Genomic DNA, 24,693 nt, shown 5'->3' with positions numbered 1-24,693 from the left:
CTATAGTCTGACTATTAAGTGAAATGATCTTTATTTAATTCAAAATGGCTTTCTTTTTCCAATATATTTTTATACGAGTGAAAATCCATATGCAAGTAGAGCTAAAATAATAGGAAATCCTGAATTGTGGCTGAAAATTTTTCATTCAACCCATGCATATGAGAAGCGGCAGGGTCTCAAAAACAATGACCTCATGTAATACTATGCCTGATGAGTTCTTCAATGTAGTTTAATTGCTTGAGGCTAACCTTGTAACAGGGTAGAATGTGACATTCAATCTACTTCTTTCTGCGATTTAAGGGGCACAGAGTTCAAATATTTATTTGTGAAGTAAAAATAAGTTTACCAACATTGTAAATATCAATTTATTGTAAGTGCCTCAATGTGCCAGCAGATTTTTTTTAACACTAAAAAGCTGGAAAAAATAATTGTGATGCATATTAACAGTGAAAATGACTGAGGAATGAAGCTGAGAATCCTAATACGTTTCGCATGGTTAGTAGATTGCATCTTTGTAATGATATGAGTGTATAGAGGTGAATCAGACTTTAAACTTGAGGGAAATATTTTGAAAACAGCAAGGGTGGTAAATTACCCCGGGGGTCAAATTGAAGAATTTTTAGACTTAAGATGATTTGTGATCTATTAAAGGAAAGAATACTTTGAACACCCTATATTTTCTTTAATATTTCCATGGCAATGGCCTTCTTTACAAAATCAGTTTAGACCTCCATCCTGAAATCAGACAGCAGTGTAAGCCAACCACCGAGGGGGCACTGAGCCCTGTTGCCTTCAGTGAGGCTGTGTGCATCGATTCCTGTTTAGGAGCCAGCATTTATTCTCCTCACTTGAGCTGATGATTACCCGATTTTGTCCCCATGGTGGTGAATAGAGATATAGATGAATACTTTGTGATGATCACCAAGCACAGATATTTTTATGACCAAATTTTCAACACGTGGCCAAATATTGGCCATGCTAATGTGCAGGGAATGCATTTGAAAGAGGGGGAATAGGAATTTGTGTATGCACATGGGGTGACCAGTGCTGCAGCTGCTGAACTTGGGGGAAAAGGGAACTGGAGATGCTGAATTCCTTGTGTGAAGGTCTCAGTATTGTCAAGATGAGGACATAGGCATCTGTTTGCATGTAGAGTAATTGCATGCACAAAAAAGTGGACACCATCGTTTGTGTCTGAGATCCAAATTTTTAGCCCTACTCTGTGTTTCTGCACTCATATCTTTTCAAAAAATATTGCCAAGCCTTTAAGAACTAACTGTTGAAGCACACATGCAAGATTTATAGGTGAAGAAGCTAGCACAGTTTTTGCTTGCCCACTTTTATACACGGAACTGATTGTCCATGGAAAAGTGTTCATGCTCCCATTCCATGTTTGAAAACAGTCACTTGTTCGTGCAAACTCAGCTATTCAGTTTGTATGAACACCTGAATGCAGATTTTTGCACATGCAAAATGGGGGCAGGTTCACTTCGGCGGGTGTAGTCAGTTTTGTGTACAAAAATTGGTGCACAAAAATGGAGGCCTCTAATGACTAATCAGTGTTGGGCTGTTTGATTGCAAAATACTCTGAACAGTGAAAGCTGGTTTTTTGTACAGTCTGCCCTCTAGTGTACAGATGGCTGCCTTCAATAAAATAACACATGGAGAAAAGGAAATGAAAATGTAATGGTCTTAGATTATACCCTCTTAAAACATTTCGACCAGTAGGTGTGCTTTAATCCATTTTAAACTGCATTATAATTAATACTAGGTCTTCATCTCAAAGGACAGTGTAACTTGCTTACAATAAACTCTGTTATAACGAAATTCCATTTATAGTGAAGAAGCATGAAAGTCTCCGTTGTTTCAGTGTACAAATTGATTCATTTGGAATTTATTCTGGCACCTTATCCTGCTCTCATTAAAGGAGATGGCAAAACGCTCATTGACTTAACTTCATACCCTCCTGCTAAGGGTAAAATACTCCTCTGAGATCTTGATTATATAAACAGGGGAACTGTAGGTTCAGTTTAAAAATAAAATACTCCAGAGAAGCAGGGGTGGATCTCGAGTCCGACATTCTGCTCCTCCGAGATGTGCCACTGCCTGGTTTAGTGATGGCCCTCCACGCACATCTTAGAGGACAACTTTGCCCTGTAAGGTTCTCCTCCTGCAAAGAGATTTGCCATCTTAGACACTTTTGCCCACGTGGAGCCCCAGGGAAGTCATTGAAGAATGAGATGCTACTGTTTGAGCTAAAGGATCAGATCCACTAACTTGAACTCCATGGGACTCGGCATAAATAAGTCTTTTGCAGGATTAGGGCTGTAGTCTATTTTTTTGGTGGGCCAGATGTTCCTGTCTCTGTAGAGTAGACCTGGCCTGAGAGCTTAACATGTAAGAGTCATGACAGCTCCTGGCCAAAAAACCCTACCCCAAGCAGAGATTTCCGTAACTGGAGAGGAGCCAGAGATGCTAAGATATCTTACTAGGAAATTTACTGTTGCTACTGTTAGAGTTGCTTTTGATTGTAAAAGAAAACAGGCATTACAAAACTGAGGTAGAGATACTTGAATGTGGGAAGGGGACATGAGCAATGTAGTGGCACTATGGAGGGTGGCAACTTGGAAAGTCTGATGCATGGGTAGCGGTTTCAAGTGTGCCTTGGTGCTGTCGGCCTTTTGAAGAACAGTACACTAGAAATTGGGTTGTGTCCTGGTTTAAGGAACTGCTTGTCAAGTGCCTCTTTACCCATCCTGCTTCTCTTTTCATAACCAGTGTTACTAAATTTAGGGAGGACATGTTTCTGTAAGGGATCTGCTTAGTTTTGACTTCTGTAATTAGCTAACATGTACATTTCTGTTCCACTTCATGCATTAATCTAATGGAGGAAAGAATTATGCATAGGTGAAGTTAAAAGACATTAAGCGAGTCTGCCTTTGCATCTCCAATGAACTGAAACATACAGCCTTAGAAAATGTTGGGCTGTAGCGCACTCGGAGACGTTAACAGGGAGCAATGCCACAGGTTCATTTGTGTACAAATATCTTAGCAGTAACGCTTGTTGTTTTGTATACCAATCTAATTTGTAGCACATAGCTGGTTATTGCCAGTCGCAGATGGGGAGGGTTGTTCTGGAGAATTTCAGGAATGAACTGAAAACAGCACATTGAGAGGATGGATGAGGTTTTTTCTTTCCCTGAAGAAAAATTGATATTTTGTCTTCTTTGCTGTAGCGCTTCATGAAGGATCTGGCTAGAGCAGAAGAAGGAATGAAAGACTTAGAAGGATGCAATCAGTACATAGTAATGGAAAACTGAAGGATACTGCAGAGAGGATTAAATAGAGACGGAAGGCTGTCCCCGAGCTAAAGGTAGGAACCAATACAAAATCTTCACCTTGTAAAGTCCTGTGGTGTCATGTCAGTGATGCGATCACCAATGAAAAATAAGGCTATTAAGCTAGAGATTCAAATGAAGTTCTGAAAATCTAATAGTCCAAGCCAGGCATTTCGTATTAGTCAGTCATTTGGGGGAGTCAGTGATACAGGATCCTTCTAGGAGCGCATGGTGAAGTGGGTGACCACGTTCCCTGGATTCCAGTAATGCTTGTCGTAATAAGGCAGCTGTCGGTGAAATGCAGCAAAGCACAAACGGGTGTAATGATGCTACACACAGCAAGGGTTGGTGTGATTTCTTGCTGTGTAAAGTGTTTAGGCATGCATGATATGCTTCTCTGTGCACTCGGAAGATTGTGGATTAATTCTCATTAGGGGGAAATGTGGAAAATCGACCTAGTGAGTCTTTAAGTTTGCAAAAAATTGCACCGTAGTCCCAGTGAAATCAAGAGGCCAGGATTGGGGCCCATGGCTGCTTACTGTGTTCTGTAATACAAAAAATATATTGAGTTTGTGCTGAGACCAGCCTCTCCCTCAGTACAGTTATGTAGTGTTGAAATCCTAGTGATCTGTTATCTTGTTGTTCTGGGCGTATGTGCATTAAATCAGATATGCAACAAAGAGCATCAATTCACTCTGCCTCCCCCCAAACACACACATGGGAATTTATGTAGATTTTAAAGATGCAGAACAAAACATAGCAAATTATTCTCATAGATCAAATGAGAGCCTGTACAAAATGTGCTCATAAATGCAGGAAATTCTCTTTCCTCCCGTATGAAGACAGGAGACTGTAGTTTAATAATTTACTACAAAGTGATGCTGTTTTTCGTAGTCATTCTGTATTCTCTCCAGGTAGGGATATTGTGTTCATTATTGGAAAGGAGCCATGATATCAGATGAGGGAAGAGTATTTAGGTAAGGAAAGTGGTTGTGGTTTGGGGGGGACCCCAGCCTACTGACTTTGGACCTATCTCCGTAGTCGAAAGAGGAAGACGTGCGCATACCTAAAATGCAAATAAAAGAGCCAGAAGAGAAAAATCAGAGTTTAGAGAGGTTGAACTATCTGACTTCTGTGGTCCTACAGGAATTATGAAATTCTAGTCTCTATTTTGTTCTTGCACTTCTAATGAGCGAGTTCCCGTACCCTTTGAAAATGTTGGGTGCGGTTCTTGGGTCCCACCAAGCTACGTTTTCCAGAGGGCTGAGGAGGGAGCAAAAATGGATGAAAAATGCCTGATCCTGGGGGTAACCAGGGCTGAGCTGGCCCCAGCATAAATTGGAGGCAGCTTTCATCTATTCTGGTTGCAAACGTCCCCCGGCGGCTGTCCTGCTGCCTTCAGATCACTGAAGCATAAGGTGCTTTTCCGCTCCTCATGCTCCAGGAATTTCCCTACTCAAGGGGGAGCCCCTCAATTGCTCACTGGGGGCAGCTTTCTGGCCCCATTAGGTCATGTGAGTGATGAAGGGCTGCCGCACTGGGGGAAAATGATCTGTCCCATTGTCTCCTCTTGCAAGCTTCCAGCCAGGATAGCTTTCCTCCCCAAGTGAAGAAAATTTTCTTAAACTTCAGAAGTCGCTGCAGACATTGAGAGGCAATGCAAAGTAGAGGCCAGGAGGGCGGTGACCCTACACCCCATGTGTGCACACAAGACGTCACTCTGTGAAGATAAAGTCAGACAGTTGTTTCCACGAAGGGTCACATACATCTATACCAAATAATATCTGCAGTGCGGGTTCTCCTTTGCCCTGGTCTACACCGGGGGGGATCGATCTAAGTTACACAACTTCAGCTACATGAATAACATAGCTGAAGTCGACCTACTTAGATCAACTTACCGTGGTGCATTCACCGCGGTGAGTCACCTGCTGCCGCTCCCCCGTCGACTCTGCCTGTGCCTCTCGCAGCCCTGGAGTACAGGAGTCGACGGGAGAGCGCTCGGGGGTCGATTTATCGCGTCTAGTCTAGACGCGATAAATCAATCCCCACTGGATCGATCGCTGCCTGCCAATCCGGCGGGTAGTGTAGACATACCCTTTGTTTCCATGTGAGATGATCCCTGTTCAATAAGGAACTGAAGTCTTGAACCTTCACTTGTGCAAAAAGATGATAAGATAGCCACTGACCTCTTCACAATGTGCTGAATTCTGAGGTCCTTCCTCAGAGAACCCACTGTCCAATCTAAGGGTGCCTAATGCCCTTGACAATGTGATCCCAAGCAACTTGTCCAGGGTCACACAGGAAATCTGTAGTGGAGCCAGTAAATTGAAGCCAGGTCTCCCACGTTCCAGGTTAGTGCCTGACCATCTGTCCGCCTCTCTCCTGTATGCTAGGATAGCTGAGAGTAGAACTGAATCTAAAATCAGGTATGAGGATGGGTACAGACAGCACCAGAGCAGATTAACCCTGGGTCCAGCTACGCTGTGGTTTAAAACCTGCAGCAGAGAGTATCCGAGCCCGGGCACTCGCGCTCTGGTGCTGAAACTGCAGTATAAATGTTTGGGCTCGGACTCTGAAACCCACCCTCCTGCCTGGGCTTCAGAACCAGAGCCCAAACATTTGAGCTGCTGTTTTAGTGTCATAGCCTGAATCTGTCCACCTGGGCTCGGAGACTTACTGCCACTGGTATTGAAATGCACTGGAGACGTACCCTTGAAAGCGGAGTGGAAGCAGTGGGATTTGAAGAAAGGGGGTGCCTGAGGAAAAGACACACATTTAGGATTAGACAGAGATACAAAGGCAGCATTAGAGAAGACTTTGTGGAGAGTAGCCAGCTTGCAGCCCTAAATGAAATGCAGTCTCAGGTGGGTATCTAACCTCTCTCTGTTACTCTAGTTATATCTAGCATTAGTGAGAGTCAAGCCCAGATAAGATTTGGGATTGGTATCGCCTTGAACTTTCATTGAAGTACTTCTCTGGTGGTCGCTGTCTTAGCTGAGACACCAGGGACTGAACCGGGAACCCCACAGATAAAAGCATGAGCTATTTAGGCTTGAGCTGAAGAGCCGGAGTGCACTCTCGGGGGCTGTTGCAGACTCACCTCTGCAGATCAGCACAGCGGGATACTTGTAACACACTCACCGGAGCGCTACACTCCCTTTATTCTCTCTCCTTTAGCAGCAACAATTCACCATCTTCATTCCAGACAGAGAAGTGGGGACTTGGGATGGGTCCGAGGTTGGGGGTTTCTTTTACACACAGTCCCTTAGAAGTAGACTTTATCATGAGACCAGCAGAGGGAGCTGTATGAATAGCATAGTTACTAGCCAGCATCTTCCACTGTGGGAATAATAAGAAGAACACATTCAGCCCTCCTTGCGGCAGGAGAGACTTGGCCCATCTATGCATAGGCTGACCAGATAGCAAGTGTGAAAAATCGGGACAGGGAGTGGGGGGTAATATGAGCCTATTGATGAAAAAACCCAAGATCCCTAAGTGGCCCCCTCAAGGATTGAACTCACAATCCTGGGTTTAGCAGGCCAATGCTCAAACCAATGAGCTATCCCTCTTGAAAGGAGAGAAGTTAGGTGTTGTATAGCAACCTCAGCCCCATCTCCTCTCACGATGTCCTAGGTAGCTTAGTTACCGGTTGAGGTCCTTTAGAATCCTGCAAACATATAGAAGTTGAAAACTAACATTAATGAATGTTTTTTCCTGTGCTGGATTTAGTCTTTAATTCACACAATTCCCACCCAAATCTCAGTTTGAAAAATTAGACACTGGAAACTTTGACTTGTTTCAGAGTTGTTGTTTTTTTCTCTCTCTCCTATGATTATAACTGAGATGGTTTCTTAATGAAATACTGATGGCAATCCTTGGACTATTTAGAGATGAAATAACTGATATAAATGTGCTCTGGCACGATGAGCAAACAGCTGGAAAATGTGCCTCTCCTGCAATATTCCAATGGTATGAAGCATCATCAAGAGCTATTCATTAGGGTGGCATTATGCACACATCCCATATGTCTGAGAATAAATAATCCGTAACCCACACTTCACCAGGGTATGTCCCAAATGTGCAGTAGGCAGGCGACAGACTCCTCACTCGGATGGTAGACACGGTGCCATCAGCTCCGTAGTATGCCGAAAGGAATAGAAAAGTAAATCCCCTCTATCACCACTGTGAGTTCCCATATTGGGAAACAGATGGTGCTCTTCTATGATTGTACCTGGTGTGAGACTACTGCATAATTTATCAGTATAGAAACATGAATGGTATTCCAGGGACTGCTGTATTCGCAGTCTTGTGTTTTTGTTTTTTTGTTTGTTTTTGTTTTTACATTTGATATACCAATGGTCAGGCTAAAATTGAATTATATTTAGCTAATTCCCCTCCCTCCACATACACAGCGGTTTAGGGAACATAGTACCAGCCAAGATTTCCTAGAAGAATGCCTAAATCTATGATGCCCTTACCATTCCTCCAGTGAAACCCTAGAGTTGTGCTCTATGAGCCTTATTTTGAAGGTTCCGTATGCCTTCTGTAGGGTACTGAGTGTCCTTAACATCCCCTAGACTTCAGTGGACGTTTAAGGGTACTCAGCCCCTTGCCAAAATGGAGTCTATGAACTATGTAGGATCAGAAAGAGGGTCACAGCCACTGATATCCCATAGTGTACCTCGTTCTTCCTGCGGCTCTGTTCCTTTTGTGCCCATTGCAATACTCGACAAGACTGGACAGGAGGCCATGAACAAAAGTGATGTAAAGCCAGTGGTCCTCCGTCTCCTCTCTAGCTGTAATTGGGAGTCCCCTTCCATGTATCAGTATGGGATGCGCAGGGTAGAGCGATCTTGATTAGCAGCCCCTAAGGTGAGGACAAGCAGCAGCAAGACATCGTCTAGCAACCTATTCAAACAGCTAATTGGTGAGTGGCAGGTAGTTTTATAGTGTCCAGGTCCCACCCTGTGTCCACATGGAAGGCCTAATAAAAGCACTTAGTTTGTTCCCAGACATCCTCTTCCTTCTCCAGATGGCTTCCTGGAGCAGGCCAAGCTCACATAATGCTCTCTCCAAGGAGGATGGGGCGAACACATTATTCTTATGCAGTCTTGGCCAATGAAAATCACACCTATTAAACACAAACCATTGATTAGAATAGCAGCTCGGGCAGCCCACACACCTGTTCTGCATCCCATTGAGTACAAAGAAATAAAAGTATTTTCTTTTTAAAAGCTCTTCAAACCCCCTCCCTTCCAGCCTTTTAAAAAGTCATTTGCCAACAGGGAGCAGTCAGGTTCCAGTGTTTTCCATTCTGTGTGTGAGGAGGGAAACGTGTGGCACTGTGGTTACTGCTGTGTGGTGATTGTTAGCAAATGCAGAACTTTTACTTGTATCCATTGTAACAGGCATAAAAAGCCACTCGCTTGAATGTTTCTAGACTAGCTGCCTAGGCCGTGGGGAGGTTGTGATGGTACAGAATGGCACACAGTGGAGCTGGAGTTGGGGCTGAGGAAACTATGGGGAGCCTGAACAGGAAAATATTTCACGTTTAGAATCATTTCTGTCCTCTGCTCTTCTACCTGCCTCTGACAATGCAGCTGCTTTTTGAGTCTACAACAAGAAAGTCTGAAATGCCAGCCTAGCGCCAAGCAATGCCGTGTGCTCCTCCAGACTGGCTCTCTCAGTCCCTGCGTGTTCCCACACGCTCTGCTTGCTCTTTCCTGAGTTCTGATGAATCATGCTCCACTTTCCCCCTCGATAGCCTGCAAAGACAAGGGCAAGATTTTATGTCCAGGAATTTCTAATTTCTGGCACTGTGCTTCTCCTCCTGCGATTAGTCTGCCACACCAGCTGGGGTGCTGTTATGATGACCTGGATCCCTGCTGCACACCCACACATTGCCTCAGCTCTGTGATTTACAGTAAAGGCCTGATCCTTCCCCTCCCCCCCCCCCTTCAAATCAATGGGAGTCTTGCCTTGACTTCAAGGAGAGCAGAATTGGCCTCAAAGTGCTGCAGGAAGCCAGGCTCAGTGCAGCCTGGCGGCAGGACTGATGGAGTAGCATCCAAAGGGACAGCAGCAGAGGCTCAAGGACTTAAAAATAAATCGGCTCCTGTCCCCCAGGCAGGACAGGTGGTAGCAGGTGGAGGTAACTGGGGCAGCCAATTGCTGACACTCATCAGCGTTACTCCATGGCCTTCAGGGGGAGCAGACTGTCCCTCACCCTCCCAGTGTGCACAGTCTTGTATCTGGGTTGCGGTCTGTGCGTAGGACACCTGCCACTTGTTTTTGTTCTGTCACGCTCCCCTGGATCGTTGTCGTTTGCTTTTTTCAGAGGGGCGAGGCCTCTCTTTCCTTTACGGGGCTGACTCAGCTCATGTCACAATGGACAGGGGCAGTCAGGACTTCGCCCTCTCCAGTTTCCCTTTCTAACTTCCTTTCTCATTGTTTGTGTTTCGGACACTTCCAAATGTCACTGTTCCCATTGGAGGTCGCGTCTGATAAAACCCACTGCGAGTGTCAGGCCTTTCCCTTGCTGCACTGATTTTTTTCTTTTTTTAAAGTTTTTGGAATGAGTGCTCTTGCAACTAAAGGATTCCGTTGAGCAGCCCTTTGAATAAAAAATACGTACATGTTTCAGATGTACACTATAATTGCACTTGTTCGTATTCGTGTAGAAAGGACCCATGATCTGATGTGGCCTAGCCAGGGATTTCTGGAAATTGTGGGGCCTGAGGGGACAGGGAACTAGTCACAGCGTGGTCCCAGATGTCACATCTTAGACTCTAAGACTTAGACTTAGAGTAAGGGGCTGGGAGACAGGACTCTTGCGTTCTATTCCCAGATATGCCACTTACTTGCTCTGTGACTTGGCAACTCCATAAACTTCTCTGTGTCTTAATGTCCCCCTCTATAAGATGGGCATAAAAATACTTCCCTATTTCCAAGGGTGTTGTGAAACTCGGTGAATGAATGTTTGTAAAACGCTTTGAGATCTCCTGACGAAAAAGGCTGTTTCCATGCAAAGTATTAACGATCAGCTGGCCAGACAACACTGTTAATAATTGGCACTTGGAATTGTCGCACGTTGGTGGGTCAGCATGGAGGGAGCCAACACTGCAGCTGTCCGTGCTGTCTTACTTCTCTGGATAAACAGAAGACATTGCTACCCAAGGGTGTCCATTTCACTCCTTTCAGAAGCACTACATGCCGGGAAAAGAAAAGGAAATGCGGTATTAGACCAGGATCTAAAGCCCATCAAAAATCAGCTGGAGTGTTTCCGTTGACTTAAATGGACTTTGGATCAGGCCCAAAGGGTGTTAATTATTCTTTATCTCTGTTGTCTTCTGAGGATAAAAATACATTTAAAAGGCTACTTTGCTACTTTCTCAGTTCTTGGTTATTGTGACCCCCTCCATCAGAATGGCTTCATGCTTAGCATATACGCTCCTCCTCCACTAAGTAGCAGTAGCTTGCAAACGTTGAATGACCCAGCTTCAACTTTAATTTTAACAGAGGTCAGAGCCCTACAAAATGGATGTGATTCCCCCTGGAGTATGTGGTTGAAATACCTTGTGTTACTGGAGTTGTTTTTTCTTGCATGGTGAAGCACCCCGGATAACGCTGAGATTCGATTTCTAGACGTGTGCTGTACATCAAAGCACTATTTGTGCCAAAGTGAATCTGCTGTAATAAACGAAGCCTATTGATTCACCACCTTTCTGAATCCTAGATTATCATTGACTTTTTGTTGCCCAGACTGTCAAACATTCATTCATTGTACAAGTACTTTGCTAACAGAAAGGAGTATTAATTGCCCTAGGAATGGGCAATACCATTTTTAATCACTCTTGCTTCCAATCTTATTGTGCATGCCCACTGCGTACACAATGCACTCACAAAATGCATTGTTTGGTATCGCTCAGAATATTTTTGGTACTGGCAGCTTGCTAGAGTCGATGCCATAAACCTACAGCTATCCCTCCTTTTCAACAGCGCTATGTTTGCCCCAATGTGTGTCCCTCCTATTGCAAAAATCTTTTAGAAAAGTGCACAATGTTTTGAAGCTCTTTTTTAAAATCCTATACAGGCATGTTACAAACACCACTGATGTAAGTGTAAAAACTCCCATTGAGGTCAGTGGGCTTTGGATGACAGCGATATTTGCACCACTCTTTCATTCAAACGTGAAAACATCTCTGATGAGAAGGACTTTAAGCTATGGTCAACACTCAGGCAGAGGCGCTTAGAGGGTGCGTGCACAAGGGAAGTACAGTGACCCAGCAGCAGCTGCTAGACCCTTTCCAGAGAACTGGCATTACAGAGACCAGAGAATTGGCATTTTCTACAGTGGTTAACAAAGCAATTACCAATGGCCTTTTTACATATTTTTCTTTAATGAGGAATAATATGCATGTAGAAAAGATCTACTTAAAGGCTTCATTTATATTATTCCTACATTCCTACAAGACCTTTTCTACAGACATTTTGTTCCCCTTCCCTGCTCCTTGAATAGACCCATCTCCGCTGGCCATTGAGAAAGGAAACCGGGTTGTGAACTTGTCTCCTCTTGTGTGGTATGTATTTATGTAATGGTAGCCTCCAAAGGGCACATTTGGGATTGGGACCTCATTGTGCTGAATGTTGTACAAACACAGCAAGAGACAATCCCTGCCCAGAAGGGCTTGCAATCTGAAATTGCAGATGGAGGGCAGACAGCGGGGATGCAACATACAAGTCAATGGATTTGGTGAAGACTTGGTTCAGCTTTGTTAGTCACGTGGATTTTGTTTTCTTTTAGTTGGTGATAGAGGAGGAGATGAAGGGAGAAGGGGAGAGGAAGAGGGGAAGGTGAACAAATGCAGTTGTCCCCTTCCTAGCCATGATAGTCAAACTGGGTTTTGCAGGCACCCTGGTGGAAGTGAGTCTTCAGGGGGGATTTGAAGGAAGAGACGCTAGTGGCTGTTTGGATTTAATCAGCGTGTTTCCTCCTTGTATAAGGGGTAGCATGGGAGAAAGCACAGAGGTGTTTAAGGTAGTCTCTTGATCATTATGTAGTGGCATGCCGGGGTCAGGATTGGGATGGAATTCCGGGGGAAGAAGAAAACAAAGGACTTGCATCCTCTAACTCTGCCACGTGCAGCGCCGTTACGTTTCATCAAAGGCAGAACTCGTTCTGAGTTACGCTCATTCTGAAGAGTTCAGCATCCCAGGCTAGTCATCCTGAGAGAATGAATGCACCTAGGATATAATTACAAGAGTGAGTCATTGTTTATTGTCACTCTTTTTAAAAAAGCTGTGTCAGGAGAGAGTGGCGTATTTTGGGGCGGTTATTTTGTTTTCGTGACTCTATGCATCTCTCACAACGCTGAATTTAACTATCTCACTTACACTTCCTAGTGCAGTGCAGTGCTACAGATCTTTGCCTGGTATTTAGATTATGCACTAATACTACCCCATTTGCCATAAAAACCTGGGAGGGAGATTGAAAATTGAATAACAAGCCTTTATGCTCATGTGCATTGGTCTGGATTGACGTGCAGTACCCAGCCAGTTCAACAGCAGGATCCCATGCCATGGCTGGATTTATTTTGTTGATGTTGTTCACCCTTGGAAAATCAAACAATTGTAGTAATCACCTATAATTCTGCATACACCCGTTTGTCCAGTGGGACCCCAAAGCACGTTGCACACTTAGCAAGCTGGTGTGCAAGAGTTGCTGCACCTACTACTGCAATGCAACCAGCTCTGGAGGGAAACATGGCAGTTGTTTAACAGCTCACAGTAATGCCGCACAGCAGTTGAGGACCAGAAATGATGAGTACCACCCTCTCTAATTGAAACTGAGGAGGAAAGCAGGTATTTAGGTAGGCCCAATGCCACTCTACAGGTTGGAATTTGATGAGGACACTGCACAAAGTCACAGTGAAGTCTCGAACAGTATTGCCAACCCCCAAAGTTGAAAAGTCATGAGATTGGGCCCCAAATCATGAGACTTTAAAACAAAATGAGAGAGTTATGTGGGCTGTTTTCTGATTTACGAGCTCCCGCTGCCCACCCTCAATAGGTGTGTGAAAATTGGTGGTGTCAATTTATAGCGAGACTTGTATAAATTAATTGTGTCCTTCTCCCCACATCAACTCTGTACCCCAGCCCCAAAATCAATTAATTTTGTGCCTCCCCCCAAGCCCTCACCTCTGCCCCACCTCCATATCAACTCTGCCTACCCAGCCCCATAGCCGTTCTGTGCCCCGAAGCCCCACATCTCTCCCTTCCCCCCGTAGCAGGCCTCTGCTCCTCCTGCAGCTGTGGGGGTTCTTCATCCCTTCCCAGGCCTGGTGGTGGGGACGGCAGCTCCAGGGGTGGTGTACGTACATACGTACACACACGTACACACAAACACACCACTATCTCCCAGGCTTAGGGGGCATCTCTAAGGCATCTCCTCTTCCCCTTCCGAGGCCTGGTGTTACAGTGTTAGAGATGGGTGGGGAGGGAGAGACCCATTTTTCATAGAAGGGGAGGAAGAAGCAAGGAGGAGTTCCTCCCCCCTTCACCCCTCTCTGAGCTGCGTCGTCTTGTCCCGCCCCTCCAAAAACTTCCTCTGCTGAATCCTGAGGGGTTGGAGGAGAGCTCTGGTGCCTGTCCCCTGCCCTCTGGGGAAGAACAGCAAGTCAGAGGTATGATAGGAAAGTGGGGAAGGCAGCCGCTTGGAGGGGTTTTCCCCAGGGCAGGTGACAATTGCCTGGGGGCTGGAGCTTCTTCTGATCCTGGGACGTGCTGCAGCAGGAGCTACAATTGCAGTCCTGAGGGTTGGCGACACGGCTATAAAGTCTATATAGGAGTACGAGTTACGGGGCTGGGCCTTAACCGTTGAAGGGCTCCATAAAGAGCTTTGGTGTAAACCGTACCTCCTACCATCAATTCCCGGACTCGCGATCGCCTGTCCTCTGTGTCAGTACTTTCTAAAGAAGGGTAATTCCCAACATGTCAGATCTGCATTTAAACAGCACCCCAGCTAACACAGTGGAGTGCCGTTCGATGCAGGTAGCTAGCCAAACGTGGGTGGCTAGCCCGATGTGAAAAGGCCAAGCTTGTACAATGGCTATATTCCATTGCTGGGAATAAACAAGGCGGAACATTTGTAATTCCTCTCTTGTGAGGATTTTGACTTGGCCGCAGACTGGCCTGCTAAGAATCATTTCACGTGACACAGTCAGGCTGGGAAATGGCACGAACGCCCCATTCACAGCAATAGCGTCTGATTTTGTAGCCATCCTTTGATTCTGTAATTAAAAAAGTGGACGCTTCATCATTTTCTGGTGCCCCACCATAACCCACCCTTTCCCCACTGGGTGCTCCAACTACCAAAGAGTTTCCAATTTTCCACTCTGCCAAGTCTGACTTTTTTTTCTTATTTCCTCCAGATGTTAGGGGGAGTGGCGTTCAGTGCAAAATGATTTCCTGTGCCTTTTGAGCTGCACTGGCGAGTCCAGCCGGGCAAGGTGCTGCCTCAAAGCCGCAAGCATTTGGTGTGTTTTGCTGGCTCTGCTCCTCTAAAGCATTTATGAAAGAGGAAGTGGGCAGGGCAGAATGTGTCTCCCTTGCCATGCTCTTCTCCAGTGCAGAAACGGATGCTGCCAGAGTGCAGCTAGAGGTATTGGTGAATCTAAGTGGTCTCTCTGCCAATTCAGGGTTGCTCCCTGCAACACTCTAGGACAGGATTAAAGAAATTAGAGCGGGTAAAGGCTTGGTTTCTTTTTCAGACTTGAAGCAGGCAGACTTGCTGAACTGACTGCTGTTTCAAAGTCGGCTAGAGGGCGTCTCTTCCTAGTGGTGTTGGGTGGGAGGGGATTGGCCTTTGCTAACGAAAGGGCAGCCTATTCGGTAGCCTTCTCCCAAGCCGTACAAAGATCAGTAAAGACCTTTTCACGTGGAACACCTGTTAGGACAGAGTTCATCTGCTTCCAGAGTTTTATTTAGACTAATCAAGCTTAGGAACTGGACAGGCTGACAGATTTTCAGAACACTTGCTGTGATGAAGTCCGGAGCTGCGGAGGTTTCAGTGGAGAAGAAAAAGGAATTCTCTCTGCACTTGTAGCCTCTGTGTGGTTTTGTGTTTTGTTCTAGTAATTCGTGCTGCATGCTGTCATTCCACCCTGCTCTGTGATCTCATCAGTGAAGCAGTCTTCTGCACCCAAGGTACTGCAGACAGTGACTCCCATGACTCAGCAGGTGGCAGTCTGCCCTGTGAGTCGGTACTGAGCCAAGCCCTCGAGTGGCGTAGGGCACATTTTTCCACAGAGGGCCACGTTCTGCGTTGACTGAGATGAAACTCATTGGGTCAGAGTCTCCGATGGTGTAAATCAGTGGAGCTCCAGGGCTGTTTGGAAAATGGCAAGGATCTCCCACGAAAAATGTAGACAAGTGAAAAAATATTTGTTTTGTTTTTGAAAATGTTCAGATTTTTTTTTTAACAAAACAAATTTCATTTTAGTTTGAAACAAAACCAATTCAGATTTTGGTTTTTCAAACACAACAAAGGGAGTATTGGGGGTGCCCCACCCCCATCTCTGTCTTTCCCTTTCCTGCCGCTCTCCCACTGGAAAGAAAGCAAAACAAACAAAAGGTTTTGACGTAAAAATTTTGACCAGTTCCATTGACATCGCTGGAGCTATGCCAGTTTACTCCAGCCAGGGATTTGGCAGATTGTTTTGAATAGGGTTATGTGGGGTGTAAGTTTGGACAGAAATTAGCACATAAAGTTCCAATTCTGCTCTGATACCTCTGGACTAGCTCCATTACTGGCCCTTAGTGTATAAATTGCTCTGAAGCTGCAGGGTGGAATTAGGCATAGCTTTAAACCTATTGATATGGGACTGGAAAAGCGACTGACCGGGAGTTCGAATTTCTGCAGTTCTGGTCTGAGATCATTGCCACGCACTGCAGATCACATCATAAAAGTGAGGTGTGTTTTTTCTAATGTTTAGAGGCAAATACATGCACAGAAATGAGGCATCTGTGTGTGCAAATGAGCAGTTAGATCCCCATGTTAGATATGCTAATGAGCACCCAATTTTGTGCCTGAATTTGTAGAAAATCAGTCCCTCCCACTCTTATATATGAGCCTAGTTTACAGGAGTGGGGGTGTTTAAACAGGGCCTATTTGGGACATTTGGAGGTGTAAATCAACACGTAAGCATGTGGCTACAATTTTCAAAAGCGTCTAAATGACTTTTGAAAATGCCGTGTAGGACCCTAAGTCACATAGGCACTTTTGAAAATTCTTGTGTGTGTGTGTGCGTGCGTGCGATCTACCAACACATACATCATAACAGGACACTCACTCGGTAGTACTAAATTGCACACAAACTTTCTAGAACAGATCCTTAGCTGATATATATTCATGTAGCTCCATGGACTTCCAATGGAGCTATGCCAAATGACTCCCGCTGAGGATGGCCCTATGCCATTAGAAAGGCCAGTACCGTTTTATGTCAGTTGGGTCAAGGTAACACATGATCTCACTTCTCAGATGTTGCAACATTTGAAAAGGGGATTAATCCTAATTTGTGAAACTGGAGCACACGCTGCAGCTGTAACTGTTTGAACCTGACCTGGGTTTGTATTCCTTGATATAGCAAGTGTAAAACAATTTCCCTTTCAAGAAATCTGACTTCAGCCTGTTTTACTTTATAAATGTTTAAATGGCAAGACACACTGTTATTTCCAGTCGGGAACGTTTGATACAGATTGCAGGGAATTCACATCACTGTGCATTGTAGGCACAATGCAGTAGCTGGTATATTAAAAAAAACAAACAAATGTATCTTTAATTATCATTCCAGTATATATAAGTTTATTATTGAAGCCTGGACTGGGCCTATATTGTTCTGTCTGATTAAGAAAAAACAGCAGGTCCATAATTGTGTGAGAGTGAGCAGACTGTTGTTAAACCAGCTGATCACACATTATATGCCATTCAAAGGGGATAAGAAACCAAAGAAACATTAACGGCGTGTAGGGGAACATCCCTGTCTAGAGACATCGATATCTTAATTTCACACAACCCTGAGTGGTTCTCTGAAGTAAGGGTTGATGGGTGAATCTCCCTGGAGGTTTTGTGGGTTCATTTCAGATATGCACCCTGAAGTTCAGATCCTTGTCCAGTCTGCACAAATCTCTTCGGTATGCAAATCTGGGATGGAAATCTTATAAGAATGTGTCATCTTATGAGGCTTCCAGTAATCCTTGCTTTCAGCTGGGCTAGAAATACACAAGAGCCAGGGGGGCTGGCTTGGGTTGTGGGGGTGGGTGGGTCAGTGGGAGGGGGTGATATGTGAATACTTCTGCTTCCAGCCCTGTATGTTCTGGGGCAGAGATTCAGGTAAGCTCTTATTTGACCTGGACCCATTCTCTCCTCCCCTCCCTCCCCATTGTTTTGGATTTGGATTCGGAGCATGTGTGGGGTTAATACATGGGAGATGTATTCTTGATTCTTTTACCCACACTGTGGAACTGCTCCTACTTTCTGCCAGTGTTACTGAGAGCGGAATCAGGCCTAGTTTCTCTAGGGGATGTGGCATACTTGTAGGACTGGTAGTAAAGATGTACCAAGTGTTCCCTGATGCACATGAAGGAGGGAGATGGCCCCATGCCACCCAGGCCTGTTCCCTCTGGGGCAGCATGTACTGCTGGCCGTGCTTGTCATCCTCATTTGCTCCTTTGATGTCCAAAGTGTCTGCAGCACCACTGTCACTGCCTCCTGCATAGGGGCACGGTGTGGAATGGTCTTCTGATGTCTTCTCCGGTGTCTAGCTCCAGGGCTGCGCTTTCCCTAAGCGGGGTTTGGGTTGCACCCTCCTATGCATGCAGAACGCGCCCGTCCTCCTGGAGCGGGTTATAGCAGGGGATTTAAACCCTGGTGCTGTTGTTGCAGTCAGTCGTGGCTGGTTGCCCCTTTGTTTCACTCTGCCTCCTTTGGACTGGGGAGGCCTAGAGTGGTTTTATTTTGGGAGACACTGTCCCTCTTTCCCAGGAACTCTTCTGCCAGATGCTGTTGGTTCCTAGGGAAGAGATGACTGTTATGAAGACACAGCTCTTTTACCCTGTGCAGTCCACATGCCCGCAGTACTGGTTCATCCACCTTCACCAATGTTGGGGGAAGTTGACCCTCATCTACTGGGTCCATTGTGGCCCTTGGCTCGTTACCGTGAGCAGGGGCCCTTATCAGGTACTAGCAACCAGAGCACAAATGTCTTTGTGCTGAGACAAAGTTCAGGATCTATCTAACCAGTGTACTATCTGTATTGCTATATAGGTCAGAAACCTGGACCCACCCGAACTCCTGTGAGGCACCAGGATGCCAGTTTGAATCAAAATATTTCTGTTTTCAGCCAAAAGACTTCGCTGAAAAATCAGTCCAGTTTCAGGGTACAAGCTCTAACCAGAATCTCAAGGCATAGAGCTTGCTTATCCCTACTTAAGGTTATATTTGACATAAGGAACATCCAATTCAAACTGTCCACTGCTCGATGAACACACAGTGGTGTCAGCTCTCGCCATTATCACAAGTCTCTTCTGATTAATATTCATTCATAGGTTCCAAGGCCAGAAGGGACCAGTGTGATTATATTATTATTTATTTAGATCGTATTTATTGTTTGTATTGTGATAGCACCTAGCAGCTGCAGTCATGGGCCATGACCCCATTTTGCTAGGCACTGTACCAACAGGGGGAAAAAATGCCCCAAAGAGCTTGCACTGAAAGTGGATGATTTGTAGGTAGAACTTGGCATGTAGGCTACTGTTTCTCTTATAGACTCTTGTGTTTAAGAGGGGTTACATAATGAAAATGGAGGAAGCTGATAACTTTATTTCTCTTTATCTTTACTAAGCTAATGAGGGACCTGACTGCGGCAAAAGGATTTTTGAAAAAGTTGTTTCAGTTTTGCCTTAGGGTTAATTGCCTTAGCGCTCACTGCCTGACAAGTGTGTGGGGGGGGAGGAAGGGAGAAGGGAGAAGACAGAAAAGGAAAAGGGTTAGAGCTATGTGACTTAATTAACATACTGCGGATATCCTCATTCATAGATAATCCTGCGGTTCTTGCCATGTTTCTCAAAAGTCCTTTGAATCAATATTTTACAGGACAAATTCTAAACGAGGCAGATTTTAAAGTTGTGGGGTGCTGGCTCACAGTGAGAGCCGGCTGGGTAAAACTTCTAACTCACCGTTGTTTTGTCGGCATTCACTGGTAGAGTAAAATTGGAACGTTTAACAGAGACAGCCTGATTTTTCCGAAGTTCTGATGAAGCCCAGCCTGCCTGCCTCCTTGGCAGCCCAAGCGACTCTAGGCCAGCCAGCCATGTAGACTGCCTCAGGGCTGCGGATCCTGGGCTTCCAGATTCCGTGGCTCCAGGCAGATTGCCTCAGCACCAAGACTCCATCCCCTTTCGCAGAGAATTTTGGGGGTTTGTTCCTAATCTGAATGAAACCAAATTTCAAAATATCGAAATCCTCCGTGAAACAGAATTGCCTATCTTGGCCCAGCTCTGCTCATAACCTCACAAAGGACTTTGGTTTTTGTACCATCTGCATGGTGCACTTGCATTGTTTTCATTACCAATCTGTGTTTCTTTGTCTTTATTGAGCTATGGAGAGAACTATGCAGAGTGTTTTTAAATATCAGATGTACTCGGAAAGGGAACTATATGCTCCCATTAAATGATGATAAGGTGTGGTTTAAAATATCTATATTAAACTATTTGTTATCCACTGATCTGCTAGTTCAAATGATCAGGCCTATGTAATGGTTTAAATAATTCTTGTTAAGAAGGTACAGAGACCTAGGCTATTTCTACACTACTGCGGGATCGATGCTCTGGCGATGCATGCACCGGGGGTCGATTTAGCGGGTCTAGTGAAGACCCACTAAATTGATGGCAGAGCGCTCTCTGGTCGACCCCATTACTCCACCAGGAACGAGAGGAGTAAGGTAAGTCCAGACACTGCAGTAAGTCAACCTAAGCTACGTCAACTCCAGCTACGTTGTTCATGTAGCTGGAGTTGTGTAACTTAGGTCGACTTATTGCGGTAGTGTAGACATAGCCCTAGAGTGATCAGAACTCAAGTCCTTTATTCAGGAGCAGGAATCAAGCAGGAAACTTCAGGATAAGATTTTTCCAGTATGTTTAATCAATGGATGATATCTAGGGGTACTGTTCATCTTCACAAGGGTGAGGGCAAATTGATAATCGTATTACTCAGCATAGGTGGATTCTTTGTGTCCATTAATAATAGACCATATTTTGGATTTAAGAGCACCTCTAATTTAACTTACCACTTACGCTCTAAACACAGGATACATCAGCATGGAAGAAGGCCACGAAAACCCACTTAGGAGCCATCCCCTCCTATGGATTTAGCAGTTCTAACCCACAATATTTGTTCGTTTCTCATGTGTGTCTAACTGCATTCTTTAAACTGTTGTTTCAATGTTCCTGTTGCTTCCTGGAGTATTTTATAACCCACATTAACTTTATTTAAGGACATTTTTCTTTAAATTCTTGTCGTGCACAGTTGTTCCTTTGCAGAAATTCATGACCCTTGTTCAAATGACATTAGATCAAATATATGTGTAACATCTATCATCTCTGTTCCCTTCAAAATGCTGTGTTCCTCTACAAAGTCCCTTCTGGAGATCTTTTTTTCTGGTCAAATATACTTCTGGTTACTCTCTTGGGTATCATACTGGTTTCCTTCTGCTGTATTTTCTGTGATAACCATTGTACAGTGAGGGGACCAGAATTTTACCTAGAAAAGTGTTTTAAATGGACCCTGACTACTCCCTTGGAGCCTTATCTAAAGCCAGTGGAAGTAAAGGGAACGATTCCCATTGATTTCAGTAGATACCAGATCAGGCCCCTACAAAACAACAAAAAACCTTCCTTTGAATCAAACTGAACGATTCCTTTTGCATCCTAAATTTGACTTAATCTTTTTTTTGTTCTATTGATGTTAAGGGCTGTGTCCGAGGTTCAAGGCTTTTTGCTTCTTATTCCCTAGTATAGTACTCTTTGGGCAGGCCTTCACTACTCGCCGAATCGGCAGGTAGTGATCGATCTATCGGGGATCGATTTATCACGTCTCGTCTAGACGCGGATAAATCGATCCCCGAACATGCTCCCCATCGACTCCGGAAATCCACTTCGTGAGAGGCGGAAGCAGAGTCGACGGGGGAGCGGCAGCGGTCGACTCGCCGCCATCCTCACGGCCAGGTAAGTCGGCCTATCTTAGCTTGACTCTGCCCCCTCCGCCCCCCACCCCGTGTAGACCAGGGCTTAGATTCTTTTCTCATTCAATAGTTTGTGAGTATCTTCCTTGTTCATCCACACTGATGCTTGTTTCTTACCTTTATGGTATTTAATGAGGGCAGAAGGACAGCTCTGTGGGTAAAGGCGGAAGAGTGGGAATCAAGATACCTAAATCCTACACCCAGTTCTGCAAGAGACTTCTTGTGTGACTTCGGGCCAGTCACTTTGTTTTTCCCAGATTTAGTTCCGCCTTCTGCAAAGGTGAGAACAATACTTCCCTACCTCACAAGTGCATGAAGGATTAATTCATTGATTGCAAAGCATTTTGAGCAAGTGCTGTAGCGATGTGCAAAGTATTGTTGATAATAAAATTCACCACATGAGGCTAGACTGTGCCTTTGGAAATAGCCTTGAGCAAGAAATGCACCCACCCCAGGAATAGCCTGGTATACATTGTAACTCGGGCACAGCTGTTGAGTCACAATTCCCTCCTTGCTTCCAGGAGTCAGTAACTTGCTGATGACCTATACCCGTATCTGATTATTGCCTCTACCCTGTGCTGATTCAGCTGTTGTGACCGACAAGGAGCAGTGTGGAGTCAAGACTCCACCTTTCCCCCCACCCTCTTCAATCACTAGGGTTACCATACATCCGGATTTTCCCGGACATGTCCGGCTTTTTGGTCCTCAAATCCCCGTCCGGGAGGAATTTCCAAAAAGCCGAACATGTCCGGGAAAATAAGGAGGCATGGTAAGGGGACCCCGCGTGCGAGTGGCTGCAGAAAACTTACAACTCCCGCAATCTGCCGATCTGCCGGGGCACAGAGGCGGCGGGCGGCATCCGAGCACGTAGCCGCCTCCTCCCCGGGCTCCAACTTTGCCGGCTCCCGCCGCTCTCCACCGCGCGCCGGGGCCAAAGCAACTTCCCTAGTGCAGCAGCAGCTGGAGCCTGGGGGGCGGGAGGGAGGAGGGGGAATGCGTGGTTTTCAGGGGAGGGGGCGGAGTTGGGGCGGGGACTTTGGGGAAGGGGTTGGAATGGGGGCGGGGAAGAGGCGGGGCCAGGGGGGGGGAAGGGGCGGAGTGGGGGCGGGGCCAAGGGGGGGGGAGGGGGCGGAATCGGGGCAGGGGCGGGGCCCCTGTGGCGTGTCCTCTTTTTTCAGTGTTGAAATATGGTAACCTTAATTGCCAATCACAGCCTCCGGAGAGGAAGCAAGAGGGGGAGTGAGGCTTTTACTCCTATGTGTCTGGACCCAAGGTCTAGGTACCCATTGTAAGGGTATGAGAGGGTTTTTGCTCCCCTGTATGGTTGTGTAGGCACAGTCAAACTCTAGCCCATGGCTTGGGCATGATTTTTGAGGCCTGCTTGGAAGAGTACAAAGACTGTTTAGGATTTAGGCCGCAAGCGTTGATGGTTAACACTGATGGATGATGGGCAGAGCTGGCTGGGGGAGGCTTTACGGTCTCTGATGCTAGTTCTTGTGATCGGGCCTCTACTTTCCTGAGCATTTACGAAATCCATCCAAACAGTGTAAATAAAAAAAGGAGACCGCCAGATGGCGATGTACAAAGGGATTGGGAAGCATGAGGAGTAACTATGCCAAGTATATGTCGATCCAATTTAAAAAAATGATACCACAGATGACAGATCAATTAAAAAAACGTTCACTATCATAAATGGGAAAATCCTTGAATTTACATTTCTGGCAGTCTGTAATTAAGTGATAATGAAAACCAAAAAGGCATTGAAGGCAACGGATATGGATTAAAAATGTTTTAGTTTTCAATAGACTGTGATTTTTTTCCCCCTCCTCAAAACTACATTATTCTTCCATCTCTCATTAAGCATTTTCTTAAACTACAAAGCTGTGCCAGTACTGGAACTTGAAAATGATTGAAACTGTGTTTTCTTATTTTCTCTGTTTTATATTTAAACTCTGAGATGTGTAGACCATTATGCACAGATGCCATCAACGATTTTTCTGGCTGGTTCCTTTGTGAGGCAGTGTTATCTGAGGGACTAATAATTATCTGGATGCAGATTTTCTCTCTCTGCTACTTACTCAGACTAGAAGCATCCTGCTGCAGATTTTTGCCAACACCGGGAAATGGACAACGGCATTGCAAAGTGTCTCTCTTGACTTTAAGGCTATGTCGATGTGGATGATTGTTTCACACTTTAAACACAAAACACATTTGCAGAGGGGGATCTCCTAGAGCCTTGCAACCCTCTTGAAAGCTGAACTTTCTCCCCACCCCCAAGGAAGATGAAACCAATATTACCTCTGCCGCGTACACATCTTAATCTATACATCTCCTGCGCTTCTCCAGTACACCATCTTCCTCATTTGATCCTTCCTCCCTTGTCTTTCGTATATAATGTGCATGTATATTAAATAGAGAAAAGCCCCCTACCAAAACAGGACAGCCACTACACATCCTTCTTCCTCTGGGGGCAATATGAGAGAACAAATCTGTGATGTGTAGTCACATTGCTTAATTTGCTACTGGAAAGGACTCAGATACTATGTTGATGAGCACAGTTTAAGACCATATAGAATATACAAGACTTTAATAGAGTGGGGAAGTTCACACTTCAGAGAGATTGTTTTAGGCTTCCTGCAAGCTCAGGCATAGTTTCTGTACTCGCATTGTGAAGATTTTTTTCACAGCCATGAATGATAGAGAGGCATTTTTTTTTTAATGAAAGCTGAGACTGTGAAGAACTATTGAAAATATTCTGCCCTTCCTCTCCCACTATTCTGTCACAGTCCACCCCACATGTTGAAATACTGAGAGGAAAGGGCACAGGGCTGGAAGCCCAGACTTGGGGCCCATGTTAGGCCTAGGCAGCCACCTATAGCATATTAAAGGGGTCCCGCCAGCCCACCTCTCTTCTGTGTCTCCAGCTGGGAGCTGGGCCAGTGAGGGTACAATCCCTTTAATGGTGTACCAATGACAGTGGCCAACTGATAGCAGCTGCTCCAGCATGTCCCCACACTAGAAGGTGTGTGTGTGTGTGTGTGTGTGTGTGTGTGTGTGTG

At 45.3% G+C, this 24,693-nt stretch overlaps 1 protein-coding gene across 1 annotated transcript in view; it reads left to right on the top strand.

The window, feature by feature from the left end:
• The window catches only part of FRMD4B (FERM domain containing 4B), a 192,981-nt gene that overhangs the window by 48,742 nt on the left and 119,546 nt on the right, over nucleotides 1-24,693 (top strand). Inside the window, exon 2 of the mRNA XM_026650244.2 lies at nucleotides 3,237-3,373. The gene's annotated coding sequence lies outside the window, so the exon portion shown is untranslated. The remainder of the gene's footprint in view (nucleotides 1-3,236; nucleotides 3,374-24,693) is intronic.

This window comes from Terrapene carolina, unplaced genomic scaffold (genome assembly GCF_002925995.2).
Source record: "Terrapene carolina triunguis isolate 2854851 unplaced genomic scaffold, T_m_triunguis-2.0 Scaffold89, whole genome shotgun sequence".
Classification (NCBI taxonomy): domain Eukaryota; kingdom Metazoa; phylum Chordata; order Testudines; family Emydidae; genus Terrapene; species Terrapene triunguis.
The sequence above is the reverse complement of the archived record's forward strand: the minus strand, read 5'-3'. Positions and strand labels throughout refer to the sequence as shown.